Source organism: Hyla sarda, chromosome 8 (assembly GCF_029499605.1).
Source record: "Hyla sarda isolate aHylSar1 chromosome 8, aHylSar1.hap1, whole genome shotgun sequence".
NCBI lineage: Eukaryota > Metazoa > Chordata > Amphibia > Anura > Hylidae > Hyla > Hyla sarda.
The window spans coordinates 215,776,183-215,798,246 of record NC_079196.1 but is presented as its reverse complement, the minus strand read 5'-3'; the positions used below and the strand labels follow the sequence as shown (position 1 = coordinate 215,798,246).

General features: G+C 42.1%; 1 protein-coding gene across 3 annotated transcripts in view; it reads left to right on the top strand.

Moving 5' to 3' along the window:
• EPN2 (epsin 2) overlaps positions 1-22,064 on the top strand; it is an 82,491-nt gene that overhangs the window by 18,735 nt on the left and 41,692 nt on the right. For 2 of the 3 annotated variants that reach the window (XM_056535561.1, XM_056535558.1), the window contains exon 1: positions 1,580-1,813. The exons of the other annotated variant lie outside the window; for it this stretch is intronic. The gene's annotated coding sequence lies outside the window, so the exon portion shown is untranslated. Of the gene's footprint in view, positions 1-1,579; positions 1,814-22,064 lie in introns of those variants that run through there. 3 annotated transcript variants of the gene reach the window in all.

The window sequence follows — 22,064 nt, the reverse complement described above, 5'->3', positions numbered from 1 at the left end:
CAGCGTGGCCATGACACACTACAACAGTGGTCTCCAACCAGGGTGCCTCCAGCTCTTGCAAAACCACAACTCCCAGCATGCCCTAATAGCCTGCCTATGATGCACTACAGCAGTGGTCTTTAATCTCTGGCTTTCCAGCTGTTATGAAACTACATATCCCAGCTTGCTCCAGAGCCTGCTCACAATGGACCACAGCAGTGGTCTCCGAGCTGTGGCTCACCAGCTGTTGCTAAACTACAACTTCCAGCATGCCCTAACAGCTTGCCCATGACGCACTACAACAGTGGTCTCCAACCAGAGGCTCACCAGCTGTTGCTAAACTACATCTCCCAGCATACCCTGACAGCCAGCAGATGAATAGAGCAGTGATCTACAACCTGTGGCTCACAACCAGTTGCAAAACTACAACTCCCAGCATGTCCTGACAGGCTGCCCATAAGCAATAGTCTCCAAGCCAGTGTTTCCCAACCAGGGTGCCTCAAGCTGTTGCAAAACTACAACTCCCAGCATGCCTGGACAGCCTGCCCAAGATGAATAGAGCAGTGATCTCCAACATGTGGCTCACCACCAGTTGGAAAACTACAACTCCCAGCATGTCCTGACAGTCTGCCCATAATCCTCTAAAGCAATAGTCTCCAAACCAGTGTTTCCCAACCAGGGTGCCTCCAGCTGTTGCAAAACTACAACTCCCAGCATGCCCAGGCAGCCTGCCCAAGATGAATAGAGCAGTGATCTCCAACTTGTGGCTCACCCCTAGTTGCAAAACTACAACTCCCAGCATGCCCTGACAGCCTCCCCAAGATGAATAGATCAGTGATCTCCAACCTGTGGCTCACCACCAGTTGCAAAACTACAACTCCCAGCATGTCCTGACAGGCTGCCCATAATCCTCTGAAGCAATAGTCTCCAAGCCAGTGTTTCCCAACCAGGGTGTCTCCAGCTGTTGCAAAACTACAACTCCAAGCATGCCCGCACAGCCAACGGCTGTGCGGGCATGCTGGGAGTTGTAGTTTTGCAACAGCTGGAGGCACCCTGGTTGGGAAACACTGCTCCAACCTGTGGCTCACCAACAGTTGCAAAACTACAACTCCCAGCATGCCCTGGCAAGCCTGGCCATGAACGATCCAGATGTTTAATCCATACAATCATTCCCATAACAGATCCATAATGCAACAATTGTCAGTTCTCTATTCTTTAGCCCTTGCAGTGCTGGGACTTGTAGTTCCACAACAGATGGCCTGCTGCTGGGGGCCCACATAGCCTCCCTACTGTTCTATTGTATTTACATAATATCTCTCCTTCTGCCCAGGGTCACATCCCCCCCTCTAATCCTCTCCTGTAACACCATAAGGCTGTGTGCACTGCCCTGCTGCATCCTCTATACAATGTATCCACTTTATATACAGTACAGCCCTGTCAACTTATACACTGTAACAACACTACAGTGTGGCTAGCACCCCAGGGGGTGTAAGGAATCAGGACCCCCCAGCCCTGCTCTCTCCCCCCTTCCTCCTCCTCCCTGCTCTCTCCCCCTCCCTTCTTTTGCAGGCTCTTGTTTCTCTGGCTCCCTCCTCCCTTCTCTCCTCCCCTCATCCTTCCCTGGCTGCCTCACATCTCCCTGCCGCCCGTCTGGGGCTCCATAGACACCCGATTCCTTCTCACCAGTGGCCCTCTGAGCTCTCACCCTGAGCTGGGAGGGGTGGGGGGAGAGGAGCACCCTCCCTGCCCCCTCTGCACACAGTCACAGGAGACCCTTTTTTTTTTCCTTTGGCACAGAGAAGACCCCTTTGCAAGAAGGAGAGAGTCCAGTGGGGTGAGTGTGGGTGGCTTTTTCCTATTTTAGGGTGTGGGGGTTGGGGGGGGGGGGGGGCTTGACCCACTGTGCCAACCCTGCAAATACCCAGGGGCCTGTTGCTGTCTGGAGGAAGAGGCCTCTTCTTTAGGGTGTGGGAATGCACCCCCCTCCTCCTCCATCCTTGTTTATACATTAGTATTTCTTTATTGATACATTGTATCTCTTTTATTATGCAAGGCCTTCTTCTCTCCCCTCTCCCTTGCACCATGCCCTTCTACATCTCAAGAATTCCAGTGGGCAGAGTATGTTGGCATGGAACCCCGGCTTGTTAAAATTATCCTTCCCTCCCTAAAATACCTCCTGGCACAGTGAACTATTTGTGCTGGATACATTGCTACCTCTGCAACTCCTAATGTTGTTCTATGGAACTTACCCCCAGTCCATGCCAAGGGGATGGCACCCGGTGCCCACCACCTCTTGCAGCAGATGATGCTTCTGTTGTTATATATATATATATATATATATATATATATATATATATATATATATATGCTCACAGGTTATTTAAGGTGGGTACCATAAGGTGAACCCTATGGTCAGGATTGGGATGAGATTGCAGGATCCATCTTGCTCTGTAACCTTTTGTTCCCTGGAGGGTCTCAGTGCTGGGGGGTGGGGGGAGGTTGTGTGCAGGAAGTTTAGGTTGTGGCATCACTTTATCCTCCTTGGTATCGGATACATTGTAGTCAGTGTATTGTTACGTTGTTGCATTGTATGGTTACATTGTGTTGGAGAGGTTTACTCTTCTTTTTACCACCCTCTTTTACTATTTGGCTTTTGCAACTCCTTACGTTGGGGGTTGCTGAGTAGAACGTCTGTGTTTTTATTCACTTACAGCTGTGTTTCCTAACCAGTGTGCCTCCAGCTGTTGTAAAACTACAACTCCCAGCATGCCCGAACAGCCTTCGGCTGTCCGGGCTTGCTGGGAGTTGTAGTTTTGCAACAGCTGAAGGCACCCTGGTTGGGAAACACTGCCTTAAGCAATAACTAATGTAACGTTTGGCTGTCTGGGCATGCTGGGAGTTGTAGTTTTGCAACAGCTGGAGGCACCCTGGTTGGGAAACACTGCCTTAAGCAATAACTAATGTAACGTTTGGCTGTCTGGGCATGCTGGGAGTTGTGGTTTTGCAACAGCTGGAGGCACCCTGGTTGGGAAACACTGCCTTAAGCAATAACTAATGTAACGTTTGGCTGTCTGGGCATGCTGTTAGTTGTAGTTTTTCAACAGCTGGAGGCACCCTGGTTGGGAAACACTGCCTTAAGCAATTACTAGTGTAACCTTTGGCTGTCTGGGCAGGCTGGAAGTTGTAGTTTTTGCAACAGCTGGAGGCACACTGTTTAGGAAACACTGGCATAAGAGTTTCTATGTTCTGTCTAAGGCTGTCTGGCATGCTGGGAGTTGTGGTTTTGCAACAGCTGGGGGCACCCTGGTTGGGAAACACTGGCATATAAGTTGTATGTTCTGTCTACGGCTGTCCCGGCATGCTTGGAATTGTAGTTTTGCAACAGCTGGGGGCACCCTGGTTCGGAAACACTGGCATAGAAGTTGTATGTTCTGTCTAAGGCTGTCCAGGCATGCTGGGAGTTGTGGTTTTGCAACAGCTGAAGACACCCTGGTTGGGAAACACTGGCTCAAGCAGTTACTAGTGTAACTTTAGGCTGTCTGGGCATGCTGGTAGTTGTAGTTTTGCAACAGCTGGAGGCACACTGTTTGGGAAACACTGGCATAGGAGTTTCTATGTTCTGTCTAAAGCTGTCTGTGCATGCTGGGAGTTGTGGTTTTGCAACAGCTGGGGGCACCCTGGTTGGGAAACACTGGCATAGAAGTTTGTATGTCATGTTTAAGGCTGCCCAAGCATCCTGGGAATTGTAGTCTTGCAACAGCTGGAGGAACACTGTTTAGGAAACACTGGCATAGGAGTTTCTATGTTCTGTCTAAGGCTGTTCCAGGCATGCTGGAAATTGTAGTATTTGCAACAGCTGGAGACACCCTGGTTGGGAAACACTGCCCTAAGCAATCAAAAGGTTGACTTTTGGCTATCTGGGCATGCTGGGAGTTGTAGTTCTGCAACAGCTGGAAGCACCCCGGTTGGGAAAAACTGATAGAAAAGTTTTTATGTTCTGTCTAAAGGTTTGAAAGACTGCTGGGAGTTGTAGTTTTGCAACAGCTGGAGGCACCCTGGTTGGGAAACACTGCGTCCTAGCCACTTGTAAAATGTGGAAATACCAGCTGCAGGAGCCCAGGCATTTCTTGTGTATTTGTTTGGTGGGGGATTTAAATATGTAGCACTTTTTTTGTGTGTGTATTTTTAGTAGTGTTTTTAGTGGTGTTTGATTTGTCTCGTTTTACACATAAAGTCTTTGAGAATTTAATCCTTAGAATAAAAGTGATGACGTCCGTCTTGTAATGGAGGAATTTTATATTTGTGTGTGTGTGTAATTATGTGTGTGTATATAGATGTGTGTGTGTGTGTATATATGTATATGTGTGTATGTGTAATTATGTGTGTGTATATAGATGTGTGTGTGTGTATATAGATGTGTGTGTGTGTGTGTATATATGTATATGTGTGTATGTGTAATTATGTGTGTGTATATAGGTGTGTGTGTGTGTATGTGTAATTATGTGTGTGTATATAGATGTGTGTGTGTGTGTATATATGTATATGTGTGTATGTGTAATTATGTGTGTGTATATAGGTGTGTGTGTGTGTATGTGTAATTATGTGTGTGTATATAGATGTGTGTGTGTGTATATATGTATATGTGTGTATGTGTAATTATGTGTGTGTATATATGTATATGTGTGTATGTGTAATTATGTGTGTGTATATAGATGTGTGTGTATGTGTAATTATGTGTGTGTATATAGGTGTGTGTGTATATATGTATATGTATATGTGTGTATGTGTAATTATGTGTGTGTATATAGATGTGTGTGTGTGTGTATGTATATATATATATATATATATATATATATATATATATATATATGTGGGTTGTAAACATGACTTCTAAGTTATATCACTTTTTGGGGGGGAAGGGGCGGGCAATGACATTTAGTATGTTTGCTATTACAGTCCTAAAAAACCTATGAAACTTCAGAAAGATACAAAAACGATGCCAGTGTTTTCCAACCAGGTTCCTCCAGCTGTTGCAAACTACAACTCCCAGCATGCCCGGACAGCCAACGGCTGTCCGGGCATGCTGGGAGTTGTAGTTTTGCAATAGCTGGAGGCACACTGGTTGGGAAACACGGCTATATGCAGATTTTTTCCCTGGTCCTTCGGCTGTCTGAGCATGCTGGGAGTTGTAGTTTTGCAACAGCTGGAGGCACCTTGGTTGGGAAACACTGCTCTAGGCAGATTTTGTCCCTGGTCCTTTGGCTGTCCAGGCATGCTGGGATTTGTAGTTTTGCAATTGCTGGAGGCACCTTGGTTGGGAAACACTGCTCTAGGCAGATTTTGTCCCTGGTCCTTCGGCTGTCCAGGCATGCTGGAAGTTGTAGTTTTGCAACAGCTGGAGGCACCTTGGTTGGGAAACACTGCTCTAGGCAGATTTTGTCCCTGGTCCTTTGGCTGTCTGAGCATGCTGGGATTTGTAGTTTTGCAATTGCTGGAGGCACCTTGGTTGGGAAACGCGGCTATATGCAGATTTTGTCCCTGGTCCTTCGACTGTCTGAGCATGCTGGGAGTTGTAGTTTTGCAACAGCTGGAGGCACCCTGGTTGGGAAACACTGCTCTAGGCAGATTTTGTCCCTGGTCCTTCGGCTGTCCAGGCATGCTGGAAGTTGTAGTTTTGCAACAGCTGGAGGCACCTTGGTTGGGAAACACTGCTCTAGGCAGATTTTGTCCCTGGTCCTTCGGCTGTCCAGGCATGCTGGGATTTGTAGTTTTGCAATTGCTGGAGGCACCTTGGTTGGGAAACGCGGCTATATGCAGATTTTGTCCCTGGTCCTTCGACTGTCTGAGCATGCTGGGAGTTGTAGTTTTGCAACAGCTGGAGGCACCCTGGTTGGGAAACACTACTCTAAGAAGATTTTTTCCCTGGTCCTTTGGCTGTCTGGGCATGCTGGGAGTTGTAGTTTTGCAACAGCTGGAGGCATCCTGGTTGGGAAACACTGATCTAGGAAGATTTTGTCCCTGGTCCTTCAGCTGTCCAGGCATGCTGGGAGTTGTAGTTTTGCAACAGCTGGAGGCATCCTGGTTGGGAAACACTACTCTATGCAGATTTTGTCCCTGGTCCTTCGGCTGTCCGGGCATGCTGGGAGTTGTAGTTTTGCAACAACTGGAGACAGCCTTGTTGGGAAACACTGCTCTAAGCAGATTCGATCTGATATCAGAACCTTAAAGGGGTACTCCGGTGGAAAACATATTTTTTAACATTAACTGGTGCCAGAAAGTAAAACAGATTTGTTAATGACTTCTATTTAAAAATGTTAATCCTTCCAGTACTTATATGTACTCCGTAGATTTGGGTCCGTAGAGCCCGTTGGTCTAAGGCGTTCGCCCAGAACCGCATATGTTGAAAAGTGCAATGGTGGTAACTATGTTGTTTTGAGAATCCTTCCAGTACTTATCAGCTGCTGTATGCTCCAGAGGAAGTTGTGTAGTTTTTTCCAGTCTGACCACAGTGCTCTCTGCTGACACCTCTGTCCATGTCAGGAACTGTCCAGAGCAGGAGCAAATCCCCATAGCAAACCTACCTGCTCTGGACAGTTCCTGACATGGACAGAGGTGTCAGCAGAGAGCACTGTGGTCAGACTGAAAAGAACAACTCGGCTTCCTCTGTAGTATACAGCAGCTGATAAGTACTGGAAGGATTAAGATTTTTTAATAGAAGTAAATTACAAATCTGTTTAACTTTTTGGTACCAATTGATTTTAATGTTTTTTTCCCCTCTGGAATACCCCTTTAATGAGGTGTCTTCTATTACCTCTATTTCCAGTTGTTTGCATAGAGAGCTCCAATGACGAAGCAGCCAAGATACAATGTTTACTTTCCTTCGTTTGTGAAGCACCAAGGAGATGTGAGCCCCGGAGGATCGCTCTTAGCTGCATGATATTCCTAATATTTTATAAATAGAGTTTATTAAAGGGGTATCCCCATCTTAAGAACCCTATCACCCTATCATACAGCATACGCGATAACAGGCAGGATGGTAAAGGTTAAACTGATGGACCCCCAACATTTCTGAGAATAGGAAGAAAATAGTCCCCCAGGATAAACAGAGAATAGTGTGTAAGTGCTGCAGTAATTCTGTATGGGGCTTCCGAGCATTGCCAGACTTAGTAGTGGAGCACTGGTTACATATGTGAGTTGGCCTCCTTTTGTTCTGGTGGGCATTTTACTTTTGTTTTTGTGATCAGTGGGGGGGTCCCAGAGCTGTACTCACTATTCTGCTGGTGAGGTCACTGTGTACATACATTATATTACTTATCCTGTACTGATCCTGAGTTATATCCTGTATTATACTCCAGAGCTGTACTCACTATTCTGCTGGTGAGGTCACTGTGTACATACATTACATTACTTCTCCTGTACTGATCCTGAGTTATATCCTGTATTATACTCCAGAGCTGTACTCACTATTCTGCTGGTGGGGTCACTGTGTACATACATTACATTACTTATCCTGTACTGATCCTGAGTTATATCCTGTATTATACTCCAGAGCTGTACTCACTATTCTGCTGGTGAGGTCACTGTGTACATACATTATATTACTTATCCTGTACTGATCCTGAGTTATATCCTGTATTATACTCCAGAGCTGTACTCACTATTCTGCTGGTGGGGTCACTGTGTACATACATTACATTACTTATCCTATACTGATCCTGTGTTATATCCTGTATTATACTCCAGAGCTGTACTCACTATTCTGCTGGTGAGGTCACTGTGTACATACATTATATTACTTATCCTGTACCGATCCTGAGTTATATCCTGTATTATACTCCAGAGCTGTACTCACTATTCTGCTGGTGAGGTCACTGTGTACATACATTACATTACTTATCCTGTACTGATCCTGAGTTCTATCCTGTATTATACTCTAAAGCTGTACTCACTATTCTGCTGGTGAGGTCACTGTGTACATACATTACATTACTTATCCTAATACAGGATATAACTCAGGATCAGTACAGGATAAGTAATGTAATGTATGTACACAGTGACCTCACCAGCAGAATAGTGAGTACAGCTCTGGAGTATAATACAGGATATAACTTAGGATCAGTACAGGATAAGTAATGTAATGTATGTACACAGTGACTTCACCAGCAGAATAGTGAGTACAGCTCTGGAGTCCTATTCATGGTTATTTGCCTTCCCTCAGTAGATGATATTCAGATACATATACGGTATTATAGTGTATAGAGATTATTTTAGTCTTCCTTCTAACCAAGTGAAGTTTGGTTATAAGTCTTGGAGCAGATAGAACAAGGACCTGGATTTAGGAGGCGCGGATGTGGGGTTGCTCAGCAACATCAGACGTCACGGAAAGTACTCATGGCACCATGCAGATATACTTATGTTAATAATGAAAAAATGTGGGAGAACATTGCACAGTGTGACGGTATACAGAGCTGAGCCTGGTATATACAGTCATGTGTCACCTCAGGCACCATCACGAATTTGTGCTCCAACCACTTTTTCTAAAGAGAGATTCCCAGTACTGATATGAAATAAGAATAACACCGCCAAATAATCCCAAACTCATCTACAGTCACAAGGTAAATATTTGTCTGACAGTGTAAACCAGAAATAAAAATAAGAAGCGTCTCAAGTGTTACTCAGGTTTACTTGTCTGTGACACATTGTTATCTAAACTGATGCTCCATTGGTATACTGTACATTCTTATCCATTGGGGCAGTATTATAGTAGTTCTATTCTTATACATAGAGGCAGTATTATAGTAGTTATATTCTTGTATATAGGAGCAGTATTATAGTAGTTATATTCTTATATATAGGAGCAGTATTATAGTAGTTATATTCTTGTATATAGGGGCAGTATTATAGTATATTCTTGTATATAGGAGCAGTATTATAGTAGTTATATTCTTGTATATAGGAGCAGTATTATAGTAGTTATATTCTTATATATAGGAGGCAGTATTATAGTAGTTATATTCTTGTATATAGGAGCAGTATTACAGTAGTTATATTCTTGTATATAGGAGCAGTATTATAGTAGTTATATTCTTCTATATAGGAGAAGTATTATAGTAGTTATATTCTTGTATATAGGAGGCAGTATTATAGTATTTATATTCTTGTATATAGGAGCAGTATTATAGTAGATATATTCTTGTATCTAGGAGGCAGTATTATAGTAGTTATATTCTTGTATATAGGAGCAGTATTATAGTAGTTATCTTCTTGTATATAGGAGCAGTATTATAGTAGTTATATTCTTGTACATAGGAGCAGTATTATAGTAGTTATAGTCTTGTATATAGGGGCAGTATTATAGTAGTTATATTCTTGTATATAGGAGCAGTATTATAGTAGTTATATTCTTGTATATAGGAGCAGTATTATAGTAATAATATTCTTGTACATAGGAGCAGTATTATAGTAGTTATATTCTTGTATATAGGAGCAGTATTATAGTAGTTATATTCTTGTACATAGGAGCAGTATTATAGTAGTTATATTCTTGTATATAGGAGCAGTATTATAGTAGCTATCTTCTTGTATATAGGAGCAGTATTATAGTAGTTATATTCTTGTACATAGGAGCAGTATTATAGTAGTTATATTCTTGTATATAGGGGCAGTATTATAGTAGTTATATTCTTGTATATAGGAGCAGTATTATAGTAGTTATATTCTTGTATATAGGAGCAGTATTATAGTAGTTATATTCTTGTATAGAGGAGGCAGTATTATAGTAGTTATATTCTTGTATAGAGGAGGCAGTATTATAGTAGTTATATTCTTGTATATAGGGGCAGTATTATAGTATATTCTTGTATATAGGAGCAGTATTATAGTAGTTATATTCTTGTATATAGGAGCAGTATTATAGTAGTTATATTCTTATATATAGGAGGCAGTATTATAGTAGTTATATTCTTGTATATAGGAGCAGTATTACAGTAGTTATATTCTTGTATATAGGAGCAGTATTATAGTAGTTATATTCTTCTATATAGGAGAAGTATTATAGTAGTTATATTCTTGTATATAGGAGGCAGTATTATAGTATTTATATTCTTGTATATAGGAGCAGTATTATAGTAGATATATTCTTGTATCTAGGAGGCAGTATTATAGTAGTTATATTCTTGTATATAGGAGCAGTATTATAGTAGTTATCTTCTTGTATATAGGAGCAGTATTATAGTAGTTATATTCTTGTACATAGGAGCAGTATTATAGTAGTTATAGTCTTGTATATAGGGGCAGTATTATAGTAGTTATATTCTTGTATATAGGAGCAGTATTATAGTAGTTATATTCTTGTATATAGGAGCAGTATTATAGTAATAATATTCTTGTACATAGGAGCAGTATTATAGTAGTTATATTCTTGTATATAGGAGCAGTATTATAGTAGTTATATTCTTGTACATAGGAGCAGTATTATAGTAGTTATATTCTTGTATATAGGAGCAGTATTATAGTAGCTATCTTCTTGTATATAGGAGCAGTATTATAGTAGTTATATTCTTGTACATAGGAGCAGTATTATAGTAGTTATATTCTTGTATATAGGGGCAGTATTATAGTAGTTATATTCTTGTATATAGGAGCAGTATTATAGTAGTTATATTCTTGTATATAGGAGCAGTATTATAGTAGTTATATTCTTGTATAGAGGAGGCAGTATTATAGTAGTTATATTCTTGTATATAGGAGGCAGTATTATAGTAGTTATATTCTTGTATATAGGAGCAGTATTATAGTAGTTATATTCTTGTATACAGGAGGCAGTATTATAGTAGTTATATTCTTGTATATAGGGGCGGTATTATAGTAGTTATATTCTTGTATATAGGGGCGGTATTATAGTAGTTATATTCTTGTATATAGGAGACAGTATTATAGTAGTTATATTCTTGTATATAGGAGCAGTATTATAGTAGTTATATTCTTGTATATAGGAGGCAGTATTATAGTAGTTATATTCTTGTATATAGGAGGCAGTATTATAGTAGTTATATTCTTGTATATAGGAGGCAGTATTATAGTAGTTATATTCTTGTATATAGCAGGCAGTATTATAGTAGTTATATTCTTGTACATAGCAGCAGTATTATAGTAGTTATATTCTTGTATATAGGAGCAGTATTATAGTAGTTATATTCTTGTATATAGGAGCAGTATTATAGTAGTTATATTCTTGTATATAGGAGCAGTATTATAGTAGTTATATTCTTGTATATAGGAGCAGTATTATAGTAGTTATATTCTTGTATACAGGAGGCAGTATTATAGTAGTTATATTCTTGTATATAGGAGCAGTATTATAGTAGTTATATTCTTGTGCATAGGAGCAGTATTATAGTAGTTATATTCTTGTATATAGGAGCAGTATTATAGTAGTTATATTCTTGTGCATAGGAGCAGTATTATAGTAGTTATATTCTTGTATACAGGAGGCAGTATTATAGTAGTTATATTCCTGTACATAGGTGGTGGCAGCAGGCGGTAGCTTGGCAGGTTACTGGGCAGTAGAGTGTATTTGGTGTCCTCTCCCGGTTCTATTAAATCTGTAACATCCTGACTTTGCTGCCAGTCTGCTGTAGACATTATCCCTACGTCAGAATAAATTCCATGTGTTTGGATACGGCCCAAGTGTGTGGTGCTCCGCTGACAAGCGAGCCTCAGGAACCTGCTATGACTTGCTGTGCTCTCCAGCAGGAAGCAGAACTGACAGAGAATGTCCTTATAAAGCCACAACCGTGACCGCACGTCCTGGGCCCCCGAAAATAACGGGACATGGTGGTTGTAATAAGATGTTTATTATAATTATACTGATTTTCCAGCTTTATCTAACTTTGGATTATACAGTGATTAAAGCAGTGTTCCCCAACCAGGGTGCCTCCAGCTGTTGCAAAACTACAACTCCCAGCATGCCCGGACAGCCGAAGGCTGTCCGGGCATGCTGGGAGTTGTAGTTTTGCAACAGCTGGAGGCACCCTGGTTGGGAAACACGGCATTAAAGAATAAAGCTACCGACACTACCGCAAACCATTGAGAGGCCGTGCACCAAAATAGAGGGTCAGGGAGAAGTAACATTTGCTGAAGTTTTATTATACGGCCCATATCCCCTTCCGGCCCCTGACCACAGTATAGTCGTGGGGGAGGCATGTTGTTATTTTGTAATTACTGTAAGTTCCTCTTTAATACACCTGGGAAAAATAAAATGAACACCCGTAGAAATACGTAAGGATGTGTGGTGGGTGGGTGTATAATGTTCGTATACCGTGCACTATATGGCTATGTGTACTGTGCGAATCAGCTAAAAGCTACACATGTCAATGGGTAATGCCGCCCTTACTGTATGTGTGTGTGTGTGTGTATATATATATATATATATATATATATATATATATATATATATATTATTTACAGTGAAAATAACTCTTTTTTTGTTGTTTTTTGCAATTGGGTGCTTTCTCTGCTAGTTTTCCCTTCCCCATATCCTCTACTCATGTTTGGTTCTCATATCTTGTTCTCCTATCACAACTTCATATCTCATCCTCATATCCTGTTTTTATATTTCATCCTCATATCCTAACCTCATATCTTTTCTTTATATTCCTTCCTCATAGCCCGACCTCATATCCTGTCTTCATATCCCGACCTTAAAACCTATCCACATATCTAATCCTTATATCCCGACCCTGCATCCCATCCTCATATCCCGACCCTGCATCCCATTGTTATGTCCGTTCCTCATATCCTGACCTTAAAACCTATCCACATATCTCATCCTCATATCCCGACCCTGCATCCCATCCTCATATCCCAACCTCATATCCCAACCTCATATCTTGTTTTTATATCCTGACCCCATATCCTGTCCTTATATCCCGTCTTCATATCTTGTTCTCATATTCCATTCTCATATCTTTTCCTTATATCCTGTCTTGTATCCCGACCCCATATGACATCCTCAAAGTCCATCCTCATATCCCAACATCATATGTCATCCTTATATCCCGACCCCATATCCCGACCTCATATCCCTGCCTTATATTCTGTCCTCATATTCTGACCTCATATCTTGTCCTCATATCCCGACCTCATATCCTATCCTCAGCCTCATCCTCATATCCTGCCCTTTAATTCCGACCTCATATCCCATGCTCATATCTCGTCTTCATATTCCGATCTCATATCTTGTCCTTGTGGTGGCCCAGTACGGGAGGTGTTACCCCGTACCCTTGCTGCCCTATCAGGCAGCCTCCTGCAGTGTCCCCTGACCCCCCCCCCTGTATCTGTTTATTGTTATTGTATATAACCCCTATGTTATATATGTAAGAGTGTTATACCTTTTAAGACTCTTTACCAAGTGAGTTGTCATGTGATTGTTACCCAGGAAGTAACAGTGACCAGGTGACCTAGGGGTGACCAATGGGACCCCACCAGAGTCTCCCCCATATAAGCCTGTGTGGAGCCTCTGCTCTCTTAGTCTTTGCTGAGGTCCAGTCAGTTCGAGCCTAAGTGTGTACAGAGTCATAGGAGCCTCAAGGCCAGTCTGCAGCCACAAGCTACAAACCTGCAAGTAACCACAGTCACAGTCTTGTCAGTCACAAGTCAGTCAAGTCATCTGTCTAGTCATCGTGACCTGCACTAAATTGTCCACCTCTACTACAAGTCCCAGCAAGCCCTTAAAAGGGTTCTCCGGTGCTTAGACATCTTATCCCCTATCCTTTGGATAGGGGATAAGATGCCTGATCGCGGGAGTCCCGCCGCTGGGGACCCCTGTGATATCCTTTGGATAGGGGATAAGATGTCTAAGCACCGGAGTACCCCTTTAAGGTCTCTGAAGTCACTGGTCACCTACTTGGGCCTTGGCTGAACTGCATATACTTTTCCACCTCTCTATCCTCAGTAAAGCTACCATTGTCCGTAACTTGGTGGCACCAGAGTCATTATTGCCCCCCGTTCCTATCCCAGGATCCAGCGGTATACCTTCAGGTGGTATTGAGGATAAACCACGCCCTGGCATCACGAATACAAGGGGTTAATACCATCTGCCCCTAGGGTGATTCCATCTGCCCTTTGCATCACACCCCATACCACATCCTCATATCTTGTCCTCATATTCCAACTTCATATCCCGTCCTCATATCCCATCCTCATATCCCGTCCTCATATTCCAACTTCATATCCCGTCCTCATATCCCATCCTCATATCCCGTCCTCATATTCCAACTTCATATCCCGTCCTCATATTCCAACTTCATATCCCGTCCTCATATTCCAGCTTCATATCCCGTCCTCATATTCCAGCTTCATATCCCGTCCTCATATTCCAGCTTCATATCCCGTCCTCATATTCCAGCTTCATATCCCGTCCTCATTCCAGCTTCATATCCCGTCCTCATATTCCAGCTTCATATCCCGTCCTCATATTCCAGCTTCATATCCCATCCTCATATCCCGTCCTCATATTCCAGCTTCATATCCCGTCCTCATATCTTGTCCTCATATTCCAACTTCATATCCCGTCCTCATATTCCAGCTTCATATCCCGTCCTCATATCCCAGCTTCATATCCCGTCCTCATAGTCCAGCTTCATATCCCGTCCTCATATTCCAGCTTCATATCCCGTCCTCATATTCCAGCTTCATATCCCATCCTCATATTCCAGCTTCATATCCTGTCCTCATATTCCAGCTTCATATCCTGTCCTCATATTCCAGCTTCATATCCCGTCCTCATAGTCCAGCTTCATATCCCGTCCTCATATTCCAACTTCATATCACGTCCTCATATTCCAGCTTCATATCCCGTCCTCATATCCCAGCTTCATATCCCGTCCTCATATTCCAGCTTCATATCCCGTCCTCATAGTCCAGCTTCATATCCCGTCCTCATAGTCCAGCTTCATATCCCGTCCTCATATTCCAGCTTCATATCCCGTCCTCATATTCCAGCTTCATATCCCGTACTCATATCCCAGCTTCATATCCCGTCCTCATATTCCAGCTTCATATCCCGTCCTCATAGTCCAGCTTCATATCCCGTCCTCATAGTCCAGCTTCATATCCCGTCCTCATATCCCAGCTTCATATCCCGTCCTCATATTCCAGCTTCATATCCCCTCCTCATATTCCAGCTTCATATCCCGTCCTCATATTCCAGCTTCATATCCCGTCCTCATATTCCAGCTTCATATCCCGTCCTCATATTCCAGCTTCATATCCCGTCCTCATATTCCAGCTTCATATCCCGTCCTCATAGTCCAGCTTCATATCCCGTCCTCATATTCCAGCTTCATATCCTGTCCTCATATTCCAGCTTCATATCCCGTCCTCATATTCCAACTTCATATCCCGTCCTCATATTCCAGCTTCATATCCCGTCCTCATATCCCAGCTTCATATCCCGTCCTCATATTCCAGCTTCATATCCCGTCCTCATATTCCAACTTCATATCCCGTCCTCATATTCCAGCTTCATATCCCGTCCTCATATCCCAGCTTCATATCCCGTCCTCATATTCCAGCTTCATATCCCGTCCTCATATTCCAGCTTCATATCCCGTCCTCATATTCCAACTTCATATCCCGTCCTCATATCCCAGCTTCATATCCCGTCCTCATATCCCAGCTTCATATCCCGTCCTCATATTCCAGCTTCATATCCCGTCCTCATATTCCAGCTTCATATCCCGTCCTCATATTCCAGCTTCATATCCCGTCCTCATATTCCAGCTTCATATCCCGTCCTCATATTCCAGCTTCATATCCCGTCCTCATATTCCAGCTTCATATCCCGTCCTCATATTCCAGCTTCATATCCCGTCCTCATATTCCAGCTTCATATCCCGTCCACATAGTCCAGCTTCATATCCCGTCCTCATATTCCAGCTTCATATCACGTCCTCATATTCCAGCTTCATATCACGTCCTCATATTCCAGCTTCATATCCCGTCCTCATATTCCAGCTTCATATCCCGTCCTCATATTCCAGCTTCATATCCCGTCATCATTTTCCAACGTCATATCCCGTCACCCACACTAACTATTCTCTGCACCTGCCTGTCGGACAGCCGTCAGGATGTTTTAAAGTCCTGGGCAATCTCTGCAGCCCAAGAGTAACATGATCAGGATCATAAATTTAATAAACATAAGGGAGTTGGTTAGGGTTATTTTAACAATACTTTTATATTTTTTTGACATATAAGATAGATGTGTACCAAGTTTAATGGAATTACCTCCAGCCCTTTGGAAGTTATGCTGGAACATACACACACAAATATCTACATAAATACACACACACACATACACATATATACATACATATATATACATACATTCACACACATATCTACATACACATATATATAATAACATGCACACACATATCTACATACACATACATACATGCACACACATATCTACATACAGATATATAATTACATGCACACACATATCTACATACAGATATATACATACATGCGCGCACACACACACATATCTACATACAGATATATACATGCGCACACATATCTACATACAGATATATACATACATGCGCACACACACACATATCTACATACAGATATATACATACATGCGCACACACACACATATCTACATACAGATATATACATACATGCGCACACACACACATATCTACATACAGATATATACATGCACACACATATCTACATACAGATATATACATACATGCGCACACACACACATATCTACATACAGATATATACATGCGTACACATATCTACATACAGATATATACATACATGCGCACACATATCTACATACAGATATATACATACATGCGCACACATATCTACATACATATATATACATACATGCACACACATATCTACATACATATATATAATAACATGCACATACACATATACATACATGCACACACATATCTACATACAGATATATACATACATGCGCACACACACATCTACATACACATATATACATACATGCACACACATATCTACATACATATATATATACATACATGCACACACATATCTACATACAGATATATACATACATGCGTACACATATCTACATACAGATATATACATACATGCGCACACATATCTACATACAGATATATACATACATGCACACACATATCTACATATATACATACATGCACACACATATCTACATACAGATATATACATGCGCACACATATCTACATACAGATATATACATACATGCGCACACATATCTACATACAGATATATACATACATGCGCACACATCTACATACAGATATATACATGCGCACACATATCTACATACAGATATATACATACATGCACACACATATCTACATACAGATATATACATGCGCACACATATCTGCATACAGATATATACATACATGCATACACATATCTACATACAGATATATACATACATGCGCACACATATCTACATACAGATATATACATACATGCGCACACATATCTACATACAGATATATACATACATGCGCACACATATCTACATACAGATATATACATACATGCGCACACATATCTACATACAGATATATACATACATGCGCACACATATCTACATACATACATACATGCACACACATTACAGATATATACATGCGCACACATATCTACATACAGATATATACATGCACACACATATCTACATACAGATATATACATGCGCACACATATCTACATACAGATATATACATACATGCGCACACATATCTACATACATACATACATGCACACACATATCTACATACAGATATATACATGCGCACACATATCTACATACAGATATATACATGCACACACATCTACATACAGATATATACATGCGCACACATATCTACATACAGATATATACATACATGCGCACACATATCTACATACAGATATATACATACATGCGCACACATATCTATATACAGATATATACATACATGCGCACACATATCTACATATATACATACATGCACACACATATCTACATACAGATATATACATACATGCGCACACATATCTACATACAGATATATACATACATGCACACACATATCTACATACAGATATATACATACATGCACACACATATCTACATACAGATATATACATACATGCACACACATATCTACATACAGATATATACATGCACACACATATCTACATACAGATATATACATACATGTACACACATATCTACATACAGATATATACATACATTCACACACATATCTACATACAGATATATAAATGCACACACATATCTACATACAGATATATACATACATAAACATATCTACATACAGATACATACATACATACGCACACATATATACATACATTCACACATACGTACCTACACACACGTTAACTTTTATATACATAGATTATTTTTCCACGCGTTTCGGTCTCCAGTCTACACCTATATCCTTTGCTCCTCTTCTAAAACAGAAATCTAGAGACACAATCTTTACAAGAGGCGGAAGTCTTCTGCGCCCTCATCCACAGGCAGGGCCGGTTCTTTAGTCCCGAATAGTCCATGAATGTCTCCATTTACAGCCACATGAAGCGTCCTCTGTCTCCATGATGAAACAGTGGAGGTTGTATTCAGCATGTCCTCGATTCTTTACAATGCTCGCTTGTCTCCCTTCCTGTCTGGATTACATGAGAACTTAATAGAATAAACAATACCGTAACACTAGGCCGGACAAGTGTAGACCGCCACCTGTTGTACTGCACATCCCAGCAGCATTTGGTGCATGCTGAGAGTTGTAGTTTTAGGCTGTTTTTGGTGGGGGTGGGGAACAGTATGGTTTGTGATAGCGTTCATAACTTTACAGTTTTTGCCCCAATTGATTAAAAAAGGGACAACATGACTCTCGTCTGTCTCAGAATACTAAATGTAGGCTCACAGTATATAGTGCTTATATATAATTTTTTATGTGTGTGTGTGTGTGTGTTTTTATTTTAAGACTGTTCCGTCTTTTTATTTTTAAAAAGTCCCTTTTTTTTTTTTTTTTTTAAACAAAACTGGACAAAATTTACAATTCTGCATTTTTTTGTGCCACAGCAGCTGCTGGTCACTGATCTTAAAGTGGTCACATCCCTTGCTGCCAGATCTTAATGTGGCAGCCACTTTTAAGCAGGAAGCAGTGGCTGCCGGCACCTGTGATGAGTGTGACGCCCTTGACACCCCATCTCAAGGAACAGAGCAGGAGGCATCAGGAAAGCGGGAGCCTGGACCCCTAACTATATATATATATATATATATATATATATATATATATATGAGGCAATATAAGGACCTACAACTATATATTGGTACAGAATGGGGTCTACAACTATATATGGGGCAGCATGGTGTCTCGAGCTATATATATAGGTGCCGTATCGGGGCCTATATATATATATATATATATATATATATATATATATATATATATATAGCAGTATAGGAAACCTACAACTATATATGGAGGCCTACAGCTATATATGTGGGCAGTCTTGGGGCTTACAACTCTATATAGGGGCCTACTACTACATATATGGGGGGTCTACAACTATATATGTGGCAGTATAGGGGCCTTCCACTATATGCTAGGGTAATATGGGGGAGTAAAACTATATATAGGGCAGTATGAGGGCCTACGAATATATATGTATGTGTATATATATATATATATATATATATATATATATACTCTGTCCGTTTTGTGCTATCCCAGTGTCCCGTTTTTGTCTCTAGAAAAGATGGTCAGTCTACTTAAATGGCAGATCTACCTACGTACACATCCGTCGCTCCTTTATCAAGTGGCTAAATGAAAACCCCTGTGGTAGATAATGTAACAGCAGCCATATTGGCCATCACCCATTAGAGTATCCCTTATGTAAATGGTCCCATTTTTGAGATGCTCTAGGCCACAACCCGTCAATGACTGAGTCGTAGTTGTCGTCTTATGAAACTTGTGAGGGATCTGTGGGGCAGTAGTGAGCAGGTAGAGGGAAACTTTGGGGGTGTAATGTTTGCATGGAGTTACATTTAGGTGTAGTCCAATGCAGACAGCCTGTGAATTTCCTGCGCATTGTCTGTGAACCCCATGGAAGATCCTGTGCCTTTAATGGAAGCCATAGCAATCCTGTGGCTTCCTGTAAGTCTGAACAATGACCATTGATATAACCATAAGGCTGTACAATCCCCCCTGTGAACACAGGGATAGTAGAGATATCTGAGATTTCTGTATGGAAGTGTATGGCCACCTATAGGCTCGGGCGACATCGCACAAATATTTTAATGGCGCAACTTAGATGCACAACCAAAATACTTGTGCTGAAAGTAACTGTAAAATAAAGTGCAAGCAGATCGCAGGAAGCACTGGACATGTAATACACTCAAGGAATGGACAGGTCGCTTCTGTTTTTTACATGTTAAATATGCAAAAATATACAACACCATGTAAATGATTGAATATATTTTCCATTGAAATTCATGGGTCTCTTATTGAGGGCAATATATGCAAAAGAAAAAAAAAAACACCATGTGAACATGGCCTAAGGCAGTAATAGTAAATTTGTTCCAGTATAATATTATTATTCGTGTCAGTTCTAGGAACTGATAGAAATCATCTGGTAATAAGGGATGTTGTCAGGGAAAGGAGGGGTAAACATGGGGACCCATGTGTAGGGTGGAAACACAAGGTACTGTCTCTAGGGTGACCCACCTGTAGAGTATAAACCCAGGGATCTGCCTGTTGGTTGTAAACATAAGACTCCATATGTAGAGTAAAAACAAAAGGCCCCATCTGTTGGCTATGAACACGCAATGGGGTGAACACAAGGCCCCGTCTGTAGGGGGTGAATACGAGGTCCCCATCTGTAGGGGGTGAACACGAGGCCCCTGTCTGTTGGGGGTGAACACGAGGCCCCCGTCTGTAGGGGGTGAACACGAGGCGCCCGTCTGTAGGGGGTGAACACGTGGCCCCCGTCTGTAGGGGGTGAACACGAGGCCCCCGTCTGTAGGGGGTGAACACGAGGCTCCCGTCTGTAGGGGGTGAACACAAGGCCCCCGTCTGTAGGGGGTGAACACGAGGCCCCCGTCTGTAGGGGGTGAACACGAGGCCCCCGTCTGTCGGGGGTGAACACGAGGCCCCCGTCTGTCGGGGGTGAACACGAGGCCCCCGTCTGTCGGGGGTGAACACGAGGCCCCCGTCTGTCGGGGGTGAACACGAGGCCCCCGTCTGTCGGGGGTGAACACGAGGCCCCCGTCTGTCGGGGGTGAACACGAGGCCCCCGTCTGTCGGGGGTGAACACGAGGCAACAGTCTGTCGGGGGTGAACACGAGGCCCCCGTCTGTCGGGGATGAACACGAGGCCCCCGTCTGTCGGGGGTGAACACGAGGCCCCCGTCTGTCGGGGGGTGAACACGAGACCCCCGTCTGTCGTGGGTGAACATGAAGCTCTGTCAGTAGGGGGTGTAGACGAAGCTCCATATGTAGCGGTTGAACATGAGGCCCTGTCTGTAGGAGAGGAACATGAGGCCCTGTCTGTAGGGGGTGAACATGAGGCCTTGTCTGTAGTGGGTGAATTCGGGGCCCTGTCTCTATGGGGTGGACACGAGGCCCCGTCTGTAAGGGGTAAACATGAGGATTCATCTGTAGGGTGGACACATGAGGACCCTTCTGTAGGGTGTGAACACGAGGACCCATCAATAGGGTGTAAACATAAGGACTAGTTTGTAGAGAGTAAACATGACGAACGGTTTGCAGGTTGTAAGCAGAATGACCTGTATGTAGGATGTCAATACGAGGCCTTATCCATAAGGTGTAAACCCAAGAACCAACAGGTAGAATGTAGACATGAGGCCCCATCTATAGGGTGTAAGCATAAGGACCCATCTATAGGGCGTAAACACGGGGGTCCATCTGTAGGGTGTAAACAGAATGCCCCAACACTAGGATGTATACACGAGGCCCCATCTCTAGGATGTATACACGAGGCCCCATCTCTAG